The following is an 18438-nucleotide window of genomic DNA, read 5'->3' as shown; positions in this document are numbered from 1 at the left end:
CTTCAACTCGCATTATGTCTGGCTGATTGTTGGCGGTGGTGGAGACGAAATGCTGTGAGTGTTCACTTTCCTCAAACTTTACTTAAACCATAAACTGATTCTTAAAGTGGTTCTGTAAATATTTGTCTTAAACTCTTAGACTTGATTTATGAGAAGTTTAGTTTAAGTAGTTCAACGCGTGTTGGAGCATGCTGTGGAATCTGATGTGCTTCAGTCACATATTGAAATGTTTCTTATTTTGTCCACCTTCTTGTTTTGACCACAAGCACACAACTTTAAATTGGCTACTGCTGGGAGATAAAAAACAAAAAACAGATTCCACCATAAATAACCTCGGTGATCTTAAAGAGATGATGCTGCTATCGAATACCGTACTGAATGTTTTGAAAACCATAGATTTGTCCTGTTGAAGAACACCTTAGTGTTTTAGTGAGTTCATTAGAAAACAAAGACAGTAAACCAAAACACATTCTTTTAATAGTGACAAATGGCAACTACTGTCCTGGCCAAGGCTATTTCAGTGATAAATGTGCCTTGATGGTTACTTTACTAAAGTGCTATGTCGGCAGAACGAAGAAGTCATTGCTGGAAAGAGACTTTGCAGAACGTTTTGGTAGTATTGAGAAGCTGCTTTGGAGGTACAGTTTTACAGCTGGCCAGTGACTTAAGGTAGTAGTACAGAAATGTTACCCCAAGGAAATTACTTTCTGTTAGGGCCATTTTAAGTAGTTCAGTCACAGATGGTAAAATATATCAGACAAATATTATACTTTTTAAATCCTCTTTGAGCTACAGAGGCTGTAATGTTATGCTGAGCCCATTCAAAGTAATGGTAGCAGCACAAATAAAGCAGATCAACATCTGATGATTTTTTATTTTTCTTTTATTGTACTCCATTTCTTGTTTACCTAAGCCTGTGGATGTTTTGCTCCTTTACCCAAGCTGGGTGTATGTATTTGTGCAGATGAGTGTTCATTTTGTTTTTAAATTTCTGGGAGACTAAAGATGAAATTGTTGTCTGGTTAAGCTGCTGTGGATTTATTTATGCTTATTTTTAAGGGAAGGTCGTCTCTTCTAGTCAAATAGAAGTGTTTCTTCTTTTATAGCTTGACTCCTACACAGTGAAATGTTTTCTTCCTCGCTGATTAGTTTGAAGAGTCACGTTGTCACAAATTTAACTTTTATTTGCGTCACATCGGCAATGCAACTCTATCAGTGCCATAGTTTTAAACCAGAACCTAAAATGTTAATGTGTTACTTGTGAAACATAAGATTTGCAAACATTAGTATTGTGCAGATAGTATTTTAGTGTGTGTGAGATAAATATTTAAAGGGTAAATGTGAGTATTGAATCAGACAAGGAATCGACAGATACCCTGTGTTAAGTGTCAGACTTGGACGTCACTAGTTTCAGCAATGTGTGCAGTGTTTATAAAGGAAACTCTGACAACTGACTGGTAATAAAAGCAAACAAGACAAGGTTAGGTTTGCCACAGCAGGGAATACAACAGTTGTCAACATGCGCCTTTAATAGGAAATGTCTCTCATCACTCGTATTTTCCTTCTGACGCCTTCCTGTCACAGACTTGAATGTAAACCTAAATGCAAACCCAGTTATTATTTATTCTGCATTAGCATATAAGGTTGAACTCCTAAAAATGCACCCCTCTTCGTTACTGTTTAAAGTCAGATTTACAAAGTACAGTTATTGATGTTGGTACTATTTATTTTTTCCTGATGATCCTGCGCTCAACTATTATCTTTTTCTGACATCTGAAGTTTTGACAGATACAAATATTCAGAGTCAGGAGACATGCTTGATCTTATTGTGGAGTGGTGAAAGACAGGCAGCTACAGAGATGAAATGAAGCAGCCCTGTTGCCCCAAGGCAGCTCCGGAGCACCATTGGTGCACAGACAGTGTCTTATGCTGCTTAAACTGTTTCGCAGTGACTTTTTTTCAGTGAGGAACTGTACTTTGAAGCCTCATTTCTGTATGTGTGTGTTAAAGTGTGCTTTCTGACACAACTCGCATCAAAATCTATACTAAGTAAGCAGATAGTGTCTTTCAGTGTGTCTTACACCTTGTTTAGACCAGATGCTACTTAGCGGAAACGCATAAGCAGCCAACTAGCAGTAGCATCACTCCTCCGTTTTCGGTCAACACTGGAAACGATCAGTCACAATATCGCTGCAATGTGTTTAATTTAGAACCAAAAATACACTTCTTGTAGCTATTCACCTTTTAAGTGAGGGTGACCAGGGTTGACAGCTCGACTGGTCTAAAAGGAAGCACTTTGCTTCTGTAACGTGTGTGTGTATGGCTGAAACATTAGTTTCTTATAGAGAATTTGCCACATTACTTGATGGTCATTTTGTGGTGCAGCAATAACAGTTTACAGATTAGACCTAAGAGATACAACTTGAATGGATCAATTTTTTTCAATTTAGGAACCTCTGTACCATTGAGTACATGCATTCTCAAAGATGGTATATCACCTTGAATATAATCCAGTGATGATGAAAAATGAATTAGCTGTGTCCTACTGAACGAAGGTTGCCTGTCTGTTAGACACTGAACTTTTCCCCCCTAAAGATATGGAAGGCTTAGCTGTAGAGACAAAACTGGCCTCAGGCAATGAAGAAACACCGCACTGACTCAGCTCTCCCCAGCTTGAGCACATCTGAATCCCCTGCCAGCAGTGTCTATGATGCAACAGATATGGCTCCAATGAAAGATTAGGATTTAAAAGGAAATGCATACAAACTTTAAATGCACACAGAATCTAAATAATGAGTTTTCCTTATTTACTCTTTAACCCTTGTGTTGATTTAGGGGTCAAAAGTGACCTGTGGCAATTGTATCAGCAGAAAAAAAACGGAATGATGTTTTCAGCTTAAAAATTCGTTGACTTTTCCTAAAATGAGCCCAACATTAGAATTTATTTTTTCATATTTTTATGAAGGCTTTATACAGCTAGGGTACAAAGATTTTCTTAGGGGTCAATTTTGACCCACCAGCTATTTCACCATTTATATACCACAAAAACTTCAGAGGCATCACAGGCACACACTGGCACGCATATGCACACTCCAGCTCACACACGCACACAATCAAAGAAACTAAGATTGTGTGCTACTGATTGATCTTTCTCTCATCTCGTCTGCATGACCCCATGCAGGACGCAGGACTCAGGACTCAAGCTCGGATAAAATAAAAAGAATTTCAGGCAAATTAAACCTGTCTTCAAAGCATTAGCATTATTATTTACCAATAGGGAATGGGTTAGGTGCTGTAGATTGCAGTGTACTTGTTGTCTTTTTGCCAAAATCATGCATGCTTGCTTCAGTGCCCAGCAAGTTGCAGATCTGATTACTTCAAGTGGAGGAAGACGATAACACTGTATTGTCATTTGAGAAGGTATCTGAAGAAGAAGATGGGGAAGAGTACAATGCATAAAGAATCATCCCTTATCTTCAGATGAAGAAGAAATCCCCCAAGCTGACAAAGGAACTTTTTGTCAAAGAACAGCAAATTATCATGATCTTCTTTACCATATGACGACCAGGACAGGATGGCAGCAGACAATGTCATGAAGATTAGCTCAGGGGCAACAAGATTCCCATGCACAGATCAACATTTTTCTGTTTTATTACACCAGTCATCAGAAGATCACCCTAGAAATGACCTATTCACATGTTTCCAGAAACCATGTTGAAATCATGGGTTTTGTCTCATATTGCTAATTAGTGTTGCCACTGATTGGATAGTTCACAATGAGCAGGGAAAACCTAGGCATTCAGTTTTTGATAAGTGTTTCTGCATTCAAAATAGATCTGAAGATTGAAATTAAATTTGACTATTTTAGAGGTTTAGTGAAGGTGGGTCACTTTTCACCCTTAGTATAAGGGGAGTATACAGAATCTCCAGACAAGGGTTAATGGATTATCCATGGATACACTGTGACATATTGCATACATACATAAGACAGTACTCTTGAAGGTGGATGCCTGGTTCTTGTCGCTGTTCTCAGATCTGAACTGTATAAAAGTACAGTAAACTGAAAAGGTGTGAACGTGGAGACCTGTCAGCATGCAGCGCATCTATGAACCCACAAGCTAAATTGACAGAGGGGGGAAATCTTTTGTTACCTGCTACTAGAGGGTTCACAGAGCAGCCTCAGATAGAGTTTTTGAAACCTGCTGCTTTGACTTTTCTTAGTTCAAACTAGACTGTAAGGCTGAACTGTGAAGCCTGTTGTTGTGATATGGTGTGTCATTCAGTACTGCAGTACACTACATTGCTGAAGGCAATGTCAGCTATTGACAACTATTGAGCGGCTGTGGCAGACCCTACTTTGGAGCCCTACCTCCAGTAGGGTTCCTTAGGCAAGACCTCCCTATGCTTTGGGTAAAAGCATCTGCTAAATGACTAAATGTAAATGACACAGATGGTTATAAAAGGCAAGTCGGATTATACCAAAATGGATGACATTGGCCAAGCGGTCCAGCATCTGTCCTTTTCTAGGTGGAAAAGGAAAATAGAGTTTAGTTGCATCATTTATAATCAAAACAGATGGTCTCTGTAAATCAAGATTAGTAATGTCTTCCGAAAATCGTAAATGTAAGATGACTATTAATCCATGAAATCAATTTGTGAAGATAATCTTCACATCCAGGGTGTTACTTCAACTGCAGAAAGACAAATGACAATTTGAGACATTTGAGTAAAAAAATATCTAATATTGAGGAAATCTCCTCTGTGATAGTAAACATTGTGAGAATTAAAAAGCTAATTCAGGATAAAAATGAATTATACATTGTTTTATTTATTTTTATTCATAAAGATTGTTCAGTAAAATCCTTAAACATTCCATAAACTTAGGGAAAGTATTTTTGTTTATGCCAGGCAAAGGATGGAAACAAACATGCTGCAGTAGAAAAGAAAAACCACTGTATATTTGGTCTATAAAACATAGTTAAAGTTGATAATTCTTTATCACAGTCACAGCAACATACCTAATTCTTTTAGAAATCTTAACAGTGCAGTATAGGTTGGACCACAAATATTCTGCTGCCATCCTGAAGATCATTAAATGGGGTCAGTCCTAAAGTTCACGAAACTTTGCGGTTGAAATGAGACAATGTTCATTTTAACCAGGACATTTTGAATGTCTTTATCATTCTCTAATAGACTTCTTTACATTCCTGAATGTAATGCATCAGTTGTCCCCATACTTTGTGAGGTAGAGCATGGGCTTTTAAAATTAGCACATTAAAGTCAGTCATGGGTTAAACCCTTCAATGACAGAATCAAATGAGGATCTCTCAGGGGTCTGTTAAGTATCATTTACTTACTGCATCCCCTGAATCACTTACAACAGTCAAAGCATTTCACCCTAATCATTGCATCAACTCTGTGGAGTTTTAAAACATGACTTCATGATTCTTGTAGAGAAGACCCACTCATCTATCTTTAAATATCAATTTGGTATAACCAGGAAAAGCAGCCTGTGTTACACTCACTGCATTGTGACAACACCACCATTTCACAACTGCTCAACTCCAGTGGTCATTGTGCATTTGCACGCCATTTTTAAAAAGGAATGGTTTCCAATAATGATGCGAAGTTTTAGCAATGTCTTTAACTGATGGTCGGCAATATTAACCATAAATCAATTAATCGTTAATGATTAAAGAAATACAGAACTCTTTAAAACAAATAGTTTAACTACTGCCTTGAGCTGTGTTCGCTGCAAGAATGAGTAAATTAGCAATTAAAAGAACAGATTAGGTTAACAGAGTTACATTAATTAGAATTTAAACAACACAATGACTCATTTGAAGTCACAGCGCTTCTGCTCCTCTCTGTTGCTACTTACTGACTGTCCAGACAAGTGTTAAATGCAACAACAAACAACAATGCAGCACATCGTTCAAGCTACACTGTAGAGCAAATAGATAAATCGATTAGACTGAACCTGCTGCATTTGTTCTGTAGGGGAATAAATAAGTTAATCATGAATACCCTATTCTCCCCACAGAAGACTAGTTTTATAGCAGATAATACTCACTTTCTACCATATCTACATGATCACTGTGACCTGTGTGTTGTCCAATGTTAGCTGGTGCTTTTTGGTCAGACCTTCAGTGGGACCATTTATTTCCAAAGCTGAAACTATATGAGAAAACTGATGTATTGCGAGTTGGCCTCTTTCATCACAGCTGAACAGCTTTTGCCCATTACAGCTGTTGTCTTCTTCTAATTACCCTGATCTAATAAGTGCATTTCCTCGATGTGACAGACATACATCCCAAACTATTATGACTGTCATTATCCAGCCGCAACATTTTTCAGCCTGCGTTTCCCATTTTCACTTAATTAGTCGTTGCTAAATGTTAACAGATAAAGATTGGGTGAGCAAGTCAGTCTGTGCACAGATTTACACCCAGGCTGAGCAGATGGCAATAAATTAGATATGAGGGAGAGAGCAAGAGAGAGGGAGGGAAAAAATGAGCAATGCCCTAATCATTTCCTGAATTATTGTTTCGTGCTTGCAGAAAACAAAACTACCTTGTTTGCTTTTGTGTCGTTTGTGAAGGTGCCAGAGTCATCAAGAAGTGTGGAGTTTAAATTATGAGCAGTTCCACCTCTTCTGACCCAAAGGTAAAGCTATTAAGCCTGGCTGCTTAATATTTCATCATATATATATATATATCTTGCTTCTAAAGGTTTTCATCCAGTAACTTTCCAAGTAATAAAACTGGGGAAAAGATAAAACAAAAACAAGCAGCTTCCTACCAGACAGAATTGCTTATATGATTATGTTCCTCAGCATTACTTACTGAACTTTGAATGGGGCTAACACCTTCCTCAGCAGTCAGGGGAATACTAGTGGAACCTGACAGTTAGGTGTTTCTCATTTATGACTTTTGTGCAACAAGTTTATTTTTGTCACACTGTACAAAAACGACACACTCCTGAAAGTCACCACAAGCAGATAATGTAGGTGTTGCAGTAAAGTCAGCATGTTGTCATATTTTGCTGCAATATAAAGTTTTCTCTCAACTTAGAAAGTACAGAATAACAATACATAATAAGTAAATGCAGAGAGCATTTCCTCCAACTGATGTCCAATTGTATTTCTTCTCTTTAGTTTACATTTTTCATTTTCAAGAGTAATGACTGCAGTCAGCTCAGGGATTTTCATCCCATGAACGCCTTATTATTTGAAGACAGCTCTTAAAAAATGTGTATGTGTAGAGGATTGTTGATGCTTAATTAAGTGGCTCTGATGCTTTGGAGCTGTCACTTTTACGATTGGAGGATGGGGAGAACTGAAAATAAATTAAGCCCTTTTGGTATACGCTATTGACAATGTGGAGATCATGAATATGAATGTTAGTCCTTGATGTGGTGTGTGTCTTTAGACAGGGGTAGAGTATATTTACCATCTCCTATGTCTCTTTTTTTTCACCAACAAGATTATATGCAAGATTGTTTCTTCCTCTAAAGGGAAGTTTTCCTCTCCCATGTCGCCTAGTGCTTGCTCAAGTGGGTTTGTTGGGTTTTCTATATAATTCTGTATAAAACCTTACACTGTAAAGTGCCTTGAGATGACTTCTCTTGTTGTTTGGCACGGTACAAATAAAATTGAATTGAATTGAACTGAACGTAGGGATGTGCCTCTCATGTTTTACCTACATTCAAGTTGCTAGCCTCTGGATGTGGTACACGGCAACCTCTTCTAAGTTATTGACCACTTCATTAAATTAGTCTGTGTCCTGAATGACAATTTATTCTCCACAAAACAAAGATAGCGACAGGAAAGTATGTCTTTGCTCTGTCTTTATAGTTATCTATAATTTTATGTAGTCAGTATCATCATGACATTACATTTTCCTTCAAAAGGATTTTAAAATAATTACAAAGGCTATTTTGTTTGGTTTGTATGAGACATCATTTCCTGCTGACATCTTGTACAAAAACTGCAGTTTCAGAGAAGCTGAAAATTACGGACTGAACCAGATTGTTTTTTGACCTCAAACACCTAAAGGAGTCTGAGAAATTTAGTGTTGTGAGAGTTGTAACAACAACTCTGCCAGTTAGAAATGGTTGCCTTTTAATGCTTGCCAGAGTATCTGGGGATTTAACACTGTGACTTGAATGTATGCAGTGCATAAGAAGAACAAAGTGAATAGCATATGAAGGGGGAAAAAAAAATTCTCCAACTTTGTGCAAACTAGAGCACACTTGAAATGAAACAGTGGTCGAAACAAAACAAGCCATTTGGCTGCAGACAACTGCTCTGTATGTACAATTTAGTGTCATTTATCATGATAACATTTGTTTCTTTTTGTGTAATGTTTTCCATGTATTAACTGTATCGATTTTGTAACACATCTTTTGATACAGATTTTTGTGTTTAACAATTTTATTAAAAATACGGCCACATTAGTCTCTTTTTCAGAACAGGACTCATCACTATGGTTTTTCTATTACCACAGTAATCTAAATGCAAATTTTTAACTGTCCCTTTTTCCACCGGGATGATGGTCCTGGCACAGCATGTGCACTAGAATTGAGATGTTTTGCTTCTCCTATTCTACCACAGTTACATGGACATTTAATCTCAAATAAAGACTGCTTATCATGTTGACATATTGTAAAAGGAAAGATGTCACCAATTGAATAAAAATAAAGCCTTGCAGTTAAATTCTGACACTGTTTGTCTGGATCTACAGTCAGCAGTGTGAAACTGGAAGCTTTCTAAACAGAAGATCTTTCCACAGTCCACAGGGATGACAGAGTGGGGGAATCATTTTATTATAGGGAGGACTCCACAGCTGAATTATGGATTCATCATGCCACCTTTCGATGAGCCCACATGTTAATTCTGAATCTAATCAAATCACAGTTTCAAAATCTTTTTTAAATAACATATTTCACAACGTTTTGGGGATATATTGCATTTATCATGTAAACGTAAATGGATGTTTTGCAGAGGTTTTTTTTTTTTTTTTTTTTTGGCACTGAAGGTTTCAGCCTAGGTACTTTTATTGCACAAGGAAAGGGAAAACGCACACTACACACACTGTCTACACACAGTGTGATGCCACCACTCTCCTGGATATACTGATATGGATTCGTGGCAGTGAAAGGCTTCATCATTCCTGCCTTCCTTGTTGCCCCTGCCATCAATTTTCCCTGCATGGATATGGTCCTGAGTGACATCAGGTGAGTTGCTTTCTCCTATCTCTGTTCTTCCTCAGCACTGTAAATACATCCATAGTGCAAGAGTTAAACGTGCCCGTCCTCTGGTATCAGACCACCAGCATGTTGGTGCTGATACCAGAAATCTTCCTCTGTACTTTGCCGCTTTGGCATTGCCACTCAATTGTACTCCATCTCTGTGGTCAGGGATATTTTCTGTGGGCTTTATCATCTCCTGTTCATTAAAGGAATGAAGGTTATGGAATAATGCGTGATATATTTATTCACTGTCTCTTGAAGCGAGGCAGCATTAATAGAAAATAACACACATCTGCCTCATCAACCTAAATCACACAGTTAAGCCTTTTGTATTGAAATGTAAAACTGTAAAATTGCTAATGGAGCCTGACAAAAGAAATCAGAGCTGTTATACACCTGTACCACATCAGGTAAATGCAAAGTTTATACCTTGTTAATAATGAAACCTAAATATTTTTATTTATAAAACATTGCAGCTAACCTAGGTTTTTCAGTTTAACCCACTGTAGGTTTATGTCCTATGGGACTTTTGTGAGAGCGTACAGACTGTGCTCAAAACATTTTGACATTTTCATTTGCAAGGTAGAAGATGGTCACAGAGTAATGCCATCACTGTGGGTGCTGTTGCTAGTGCAAGCACCTGATAAGAAACTAATGAGCGCGAGAAGGCTTTCTCAATTGAAGACATATGTACACTTCGGACTCTGTTGTTTCTGTGTGTTATTGTAACGTAATGGTGGATTTAATGTTTCGTTTTGGCCTTCAGTAGCAACTCAGAAAAGCTTAGAAGTAGAAGGAACAATCATTAGTTGTATGTACAGTAACAGCAACTTAAATGCTACTTAATAATGCATGCAAGATGACTACTACTAACTAGATCTACTAAAAGTGAAGATCAAAAATGCAACAGTGGCTTAAGGGTTTGTGGGTTATAAAGTAGCAGGTAATCGAGAGTGTAAATGGATTTCTCGAGAAAACACAATTACTGGTAATGGGTCTCCATTGAACCACAGAAATAGTATAACACACTTAAAAGTGAACTAGCAATTACCTTTAGCCAAAGCTTAATGAATTTTTCTGATCATTCAGAGGCAGAGAAGGAGCTGGGCAGAGTCTTGTCTGAGTTGTTTCTGAATGTGCACAAAGAGATCGTGATAAAAATTGGAATGAAAAACAAACAGAAACACCAAGTATTTCATTTCCCTCAAATTAAGTGTCCATGGTTGTTAGAAGCACAACAATAAGATTATAAATGTTGAACCTCCTATACCACCATCAAATGTGCACACTAGCTTGTCTCTTGGTAGTAAAGTAGCAGTGTAGATACTTACAGTATGAAAACAAAGTTTTAGAGCAACATGTACTTACAGACTGATAGCATTACAGAATGCTATGTTCTGTAATCACTGAAACTTTCTCAAAGCAAGTCTCTACTATTATTGTTATTATTATAATTATTTTATATAATATTTCAATAATTCCCCTTCATGTAGCTACTGGTACATCAAATTATTATTACATTGTTAGTCAGACGAATTGGATAATTTTAATAATTTCTGGTGATAATTATGTTGGAGGGCATAACTCCTGTAGTCCAATAAGCATTTATAATAAATATCAAGATTTCTTTGACTCTGAAAGGTCTGCTTAATTATTTAATGCCTCAAATGGATTCAGTACTCTGCATCAAATGGATGAACATCAAATAGAGGATAAGGAGATGGCAATTATTCCACCACAGATCTTCTGCTTCACTTCGAATGAAACTCAGCAAAATCTGCTAAACTTTGTAGATGGGTAGATACACATAACATGCATCTACTCACTCACACAATTTTTTTCCGGTCATCTTTGTTAGATGACAGAATAATTAAATAATGAAATGCCAGATTGCAACATTTTCCTGTATGCTGTAATTACTACAATGTTTGTTGCACAGGAAAGAGTAATGGGAATGATGTTCTAGGAACACAAAAAGTACACATCCAGAATCAACATAGATTTGATGTTTGCCTCTGTCCTTATTGATGGACTAAAGATCAGCCTGCTCCACAGGCTTTGCTATTGTTGGACTACATCTGTTGCAGCAAATAATGATAGATATGCAGAGAAAACTGTAGGGAGTCAAGTATAATCTTGGCAAAGGGAGCCGCACATTAGCATTTAGATTATTATACAGAACTGTTTATCATTGTGTATGTAAGTTTAGTGTGGCTGTTAATCATTTTGTGTAATACGGAGGCTATTCTGTCATTGCATGTTGTATATATCAAATGTTAGACATTTTATTGTAAGACAGTGTGGTACCTGTGGTACTATATGGAAACTAAAGATGCTGACGTCAGAACCCCCTGTAAGTTAATCCTGTTATTGTTGTGTTAGTGTTAATATCACATTTCCCTACTTTCTGAAACACTTATCTAGTTAGGTGTCGAAACAAAAGCAAACATTACAATTATTGAACATCTTTTTTTCAGGCATGCATAAAAGCTCAAATCGATGTTTTTAGATCACTGTTAAACTTGGATTTTATTTAAAACCAGTTGTCTTTATTTAAAACCTTGTCTGACTTCTCATGCCCTGTGTGACCCTAATTAATAAAAGCAATAATTGAAATGTGTAGCCCCATAGTACACAAAAAGAATTAATCCTACAAAGCACCTCTTCAGTGGCATGGAGCACTCTATAATTTAAAGGCATTGCTAAAAAGTTTATAAAAATCAAGATCACAGGCCAGTTTAATGGAATTACAATGTATAGGTTAAACTGGTTGTTGTTATAGAGCTGAGGCCAACATGAAGTTCCTATTGAATTTGTTGTGCATCCCATGATCAGCTTATTAGTGACACAGGGCCAGTATTAGCTGCAGAACACAGGTAAAACTTTTTTGTTATTGCCTGACTTCTTTGAATTGGAAATAGGTGCACTTTCATCTAAAAATCACTATTAGCGCCGTTATGTACCGTCTGTCAGCTGTTCAACCACAATTTCAAACGGGATCTATAAAGTATGCCATTATTATTATTATTGTTTTTTTTTTTTTTTAGATTGTATGAGGTGGCACTGTGCATAGTTGAACCCCTTGAGTCCTATTGACTTAGTGTTGGAATGTCAAAGATGTGTCTTTGGGAAAATTGAACAGCATTGGGATCACAAGCCAAAAAATACAGATTTAGTATTCAGATAAGTGTTTGCTGATGAGTGTGATAGGGAAATTTGGAAAGAGCCATGAGTGTTATTGTGCACTTAACTTCAGTGTAGGGTTTTTAATAACCTAATGGAATTAGCACACTGCACATTAAAATGGTGGCTTCATAAACCATCAACCTTATCTCTGAGCTTTAATGACAGGATTCAAAATGCAATTTGCTAGTTTCTTATTATATCATATGGCTCTTTGTTAAATTAGCTTTCCACTTCTCCTGGTACCAGTGAAAAGCTTCAGTCCTACTAGTGTTTGAATGTTGGTATTCAACTGTGTAAATATTTAAAAATTAAATCTGACCTAGAAGCAATAATAATTGAAAGTGGGTGTTAATAGTAGAGTAAAGTTGTTGAATCTACTTTTTTCTACTAAAAAAACGAACAAATGTACTGATATGATTTACATAAAAAAATTAAAAAAAAAAACAAAAAATTTATAATAGGAGTGTTTCTTATCACGGCTTGTGTTTCACCAGTAAAAAAGGCATCAAGAACAATTAAATGTTCAAAACAGATTTTACCCAGTCTCTCTATGCCACAGACATTTTTTAAAAATGGACACCAACACAGGAAATACACATAGCTTACTAAATTAAGTGCATCTTTGTAAGCTAAGGAATCGAGGGAAATTGTACTTTAGGAAGAGCTTTTTGCATGTGTGATCAGATTTTTGCATTGTCAGTTGTATTAGATAAGATCTGAGCTGAGCCTTGAAAGGAACTCCACATTTGAAAATCTCCAGGAGTCTGGTTTGTTGTCACTTTAAGTGAAATGTCCATTGTGCATCTGCAGTGTTCTTGGCTTTCTCTACCTTTTTAAGCTGCTCTTGTTTATCAGCCTTAATTGGCTCCTATGTTTTGATGAAATTTCTTTCTCCTTTGTTGTCTTATTTAGCTGTCACATTATCAGAAAACCTGTCTGCTTGCTGGAACATTTTACCAAGGGCAGTGCATCATTTCTTTAAAAACACTGAAAAAGTTTAAGTTGCTGGTGAAATCACTCAGTCAGAATTATAGACGCAGATTCCTTTACCTGGGTCATCTGGACAACTGTGACTCCACAATGCTGGTCTGAGCATTGTGAAACTGTATCATGTTTAGTGCTTACTCACTTTGTGCAAACTGTGTAAAACAGATGGAGCTTGTTGAAGTAACATGTGAAAGTCACTCGTCTGTGCTGAATGGTTGCAGACAACAAAATTGATTTATTTGGGCTGAGACATGAACAGATGGAAAGCACAGCGTAAACACATGCAGTGTCAGTGTGCTTCTTCAGTACTCCTCTTTAGGCCACAATGAGCACACATTTGATTTCTATTGATTTGTTCATCTACTTACAGTACTGATTTATCCTACTTACCGTGTCTTATCTGGATCCAGAAAACCCTCCAACAAACAGAACATGTCGTTTTAAAACAGAAAATATAGTGCGAAAATATGAGTGGAAGCTTGAAGAAAAATATCAAACCGGTAATAGAGCTGATTTTCTCCTTTATTGGAGCTACAGTATGTCCTTGAAATGAAACCTCCCGACAAAGCACTCTGGGCCTAATTTCATTAAATGGTAGATTTTGCTAAGTCAGTGAACCTAAAATGAAGCAGTTGAACTTGCTGGTCTCCAATCTCCATCAAGTGGGGACGGGGTGGGAGTAAATCAACCTGAGGCAGGTTACCGTGCTGTGGCCTCCAGTCAACCTCAACTCCTCCTCAACTTGCTCTAGTTTAACCTTGCTGTTAATGTCTCCTTCATTTTCTCCTACACACTGTCCATTTTCTGCTCGGCTGTGCTGCAAAATAAAACTAGAAAGAGGGAGACAAAAGCAAATATTTTTTTTTTCCTGGGTTATGGATTATTAGGCACACAGTCACATTAAGCTCGGCCTCATCAGGGCAAAGAAACTCAAAGAGCATTAGGGTTGGAACTCACTGATGTATCGCTATGATCATCACATTGGTTATGCTAATGGGTGTCTTTTCCGTGTGTATGTGCTAGTCTAATGTCATGTTGCTCAGAGTGCGCATCAGTGTACATGTGTGCATGTCTAAGAGTTTGTGGGTGAATGCAGCGCATCACAATGCGCTGTGTGTTAATGTCAGACGACTGACAAACAAAGCAGTAAACATTTCCACCAAGGTTTTCATTGATTTTTCAAGTGTTAGAAACTCAGTGATCCAATCTCATCACGTCAGACTAATGGGCCATTATGCACAATGAACACAGTCGAAATTTGGTGTAATAATTATCAAATTAATGCGGATCAAAAGAATGCAAGCAGGATAGAATAGTGTTTAGGATTTTGCCTTCGGCAGCCCTCAGTGACCACAGTATGTGGTATAAACGACACCTCATCTTCCTCCCCTTTAAGAATTGCAAGATATTGACAATGCATGCTGTACTGCTTGGTGATATCACTTGCTGATAAGTGCCACCAAAAAAAAATAAAATAATAATAATAACAATAAGACGTCCACTTTAACCTATGATACCTTTTTTACAAATAGGAGAGGAGCCACTTTGGGAATCAGTGACTTCGAGGGTGGGTGTTCTGTGGGATTATCATTTTCGAAACGGTTGTGGTCTCTTTTATTTGCCACCTCCACTGCCTGCTGTCATCTGCCTCTGATTACAGAAAACAGTATGAGGCACAAAGCTGACAGAGCATCGGAGCAGGCAAAGGTGACATGCTTTCAATTAAAAATGAATTCATTCTTTATATCCAGCATACATAACGAGATACCGCAGTTGTCTTTATTTATTGTCTGATAACCCGGGACGGATAACAGTTTGAATGCCACTGCTCCCCCTCCCTTCCTGAGATTCCTTTTTCCAGGCTGTCAAGCCCCCATCTCCCCCATAATCAAATGGACCCTCAGCTGAGCCTCACTGTTAAAGTGTGTGTGAGTAGTCTGACCTCAAAGGCATTCAGAAAGCTTAAGAACTAGTATTTTTCAGCACTTAATTAAAGTGACACAGACAGTATTCCCGGAACGTTTAATCAGAGCCTTCTTGAAGGTATGACAGTCTTTGTTTCACTGAAGTGGACTGCTATTTTTTTCTTGTACTCTGCATTACAGTTTTAAATGAAGACTAGTGATGCAAAATGTAACTTGCAGTTTTGAAAGACTTCTCAGTAATGCCCTGCATACCTTGGATTATTATTTGAAGTAAGGTACAAGGGAAGGGTCAGTCTGAATACTGATAATTACAAATAAATTGCCAATTTAATTCAGTTTGTGGTGTTGGGATAAATAAATTTGCATTGTTTATTGATCAACATTTAGGAATGTGAAAGCTACTTTGTCACTAAGAGCCCATCAGCATACCTAATCAAGCATCACAGTTCAACATTATTAGCCTCAAGCAGTGCTGGTATAATCAGTCACCCAGGTAATATTAAAAGGTGGGTTCTTTCAGGCTCTTAAGTGACATAACTGCCTTAATCAAACAGTTATCACACAAGAGGCCAGAGGGAGAGAGAATAATGAGAAAGCAATATCCTAGATTAAGAATTAGTCTTATCTGTAATGGCTCTGTCTCACTGGGTCAATGGTGCATAATGGTATAGCATACAAAACTAGAGTAAAGAAGATTTGAGGGTGGTGCACTGAGGTTTCATGACTCACTCAAATGGAAACCATTTGTCCTATGCACCAAGTGGAAGAGAGAAGAATACAGGAATTAAATGTTTTGCCTGTTCATAAATGCAATACTTGTTATGTCTGGCGGCCTGTGTGCTACTTTGTTTATACAGTGTTAAAAGCGCTGTTTGTCATCCTGGATGTGTCTGTTTTTTTGAATTAACTTAAGATGTGACAACCACTCTCAAAAAATCATTACTGACAATAGAAAGTTGTGTATTTATACTGTCAAAAATATTGACTGCTGAATTTGAGATAGCAAAGCAGTTGCAGAAATGTCTTTATTAGATTTTAGAAATGGAAGCCGCTTTCTCAAACTGTATTAATGGACTGAAAGCAAAAGGATTGTTCTGTGTTTGAGATAGTATACAATACCTTTGGTCTTTGTGGCAGCAATACTGACCCTGAAAATCCACAGGGAGAGACCTTCTCACTTGCTCTGTTTCCATTTGTACTTGGTTCTTTGCCTCTCTATTGAAATATTCAATAGATGCAGTCTAATGCTGACAATAACAATAAAAGTCTCATGAACAACTTCAGTTACTGCATGCTTTTCCTTCTCTACATTATTCAATTCCAGTTAGCAAGCAAACTTTCAGACGCTATTATGTATTTAAGCTATAGTGAAACTATTCTATAAGGTGTTTGTTTGAAATGTACAGTGCAGTAAATTGTGCACAGCTGGGGAAAAAATCCTTTTCATATTTCCAATTAATTCAGCTCTGGTCAGTCTGTGTTTAACCTGCCTCCACATATGTAAATCAGAATAAATGAAATGCACCAACATATATAAAGTTAGTATTTTGGTCTCTTATAAGTTACTAGATGTTGCATTAGCAAAAGGCTATAATAGAATATGTAGCAGTCTCCTATATAACTAAAACAAAAATCTATATGTGGGGTTTTAAAGTGGGGGGAAAAAATGGATTGACCAGCTGCTGTGAGACATCATCTGATGACACTATGCTGCTGTTGCTGCTTTTCCAGACGTTTAAAGCCTCAAACCATAATTCCCCCCAGAGCAGCTATTAGTTATGTAATTCGTGTTCACATAAGAACTCATCCCCCCCATGTGTTTCTTTAATGATTCACGCAGTCATGGACCAGCTTATTGTCTTTGTATAGCTAATGTACAAATGTCACACATTACTATGTGGAAACAAAATCATCAGTCACCCAAAAGCAATGTAATAAGATTTCTTCAAGATGAAAGGTAAACAGTTTTCTGCAGGACTGAAGTAAACAGAGTAAATCATTATACTGAATGATATAGCAGTGTGTGTATATATGCAGTGGCTTGTTGTAAATTTGTTATTTGTAGCATGCAAGCAACGTGTAAATGTTTTTGTTTTCATTTGGGTGTTTTATCTAAACCGTGTTGACTAATCTTGTCCTAATAGTTTCGTCACTGACATTTTTTAAAATGTATTTTATGAGATGGAAAGTTGGCTGATGAAAGCAAAATGTGAGTGAAAGTCAAACAGAATTTCCATCATGCTTTCACCATTTTAACTCTCTCTAATATGTTATGTTGTGTGCTCATCTTGTCTGCTTCAAAGACTTAATGACACCTGACTGGAATATTGGAAATGGCTACAGCTAAAATTAAAGTTGATATATGTCTGAATAGTTTTTATTTTTGTATTTATTTTACCCTATTTTGCTGTAAGGTGTTTAAAGGCAATTTAAACTTAGTGCATTGTGTTAGCCATTGAAGATGGGGTTGGTACTGCAATTGCTCACACAAGGAAAACTGGACACTTTTTTGCTTTACACCATGAAATCTTCTCATCAGTAAAACCGAGCAGGCTAGGTCAAATCTGTCAAATATGGATCCCTAAGCATTTTGGGATGTTGTCTTAAACTTAGCTTCCTCTTACTCATTGTTATGCTAAGATGAATGAATGAATCCAAATGTGTGACAGAAGAATGACAAGCATTACTGTGATCGTGCATTTTTGAAATACTTGCGTGCTGTTAGTTGTTATTCTCTTTTCTTGTAACAGTAACAGTACATTAGCAATTATAGACACATGCTTGGATGCAAGGAACAAATTTGCACAATGGCGCAGTATATAACGGCAGCATTAACATAACAGCAGCAATCCAGCATGTACAAAACCTTTCAGTGGTAGTTATTTATCAATTTCAGTGTAGTACTGACTTTTTTTTTACGTCTGCTATATAGTTTTCATGAATTAAACTTTAGCCTCAGGTGTTAAGGGTATATGATATTGTATCACATAAAATATTAACAGATTCTGTGGGAGGAGAAGAAGGTGACTTGCGTTGTTAAACATTGACAAGATTTTTTTTTTTTTTCCCCACTCTGACTCTATATAAA

This window comes from Anabas testudineus, chromosome 2 (genome assembly GCF_900324465.2).
Source record: "Anabas testudineus chromosome 2, fAnaTes1.2, whole genome shotgun sequence".
In the NCBI taxonomy this organism is placed as follows: domain Eukaryota; kingdom Metazoa; phylum Chordata; class Actinopteri; order Anabantiformes; family Anabantidae; genus Anabas; species Anabas testudineus.
Note: the sequence above shows the minus strand (reverse complement) of the source record.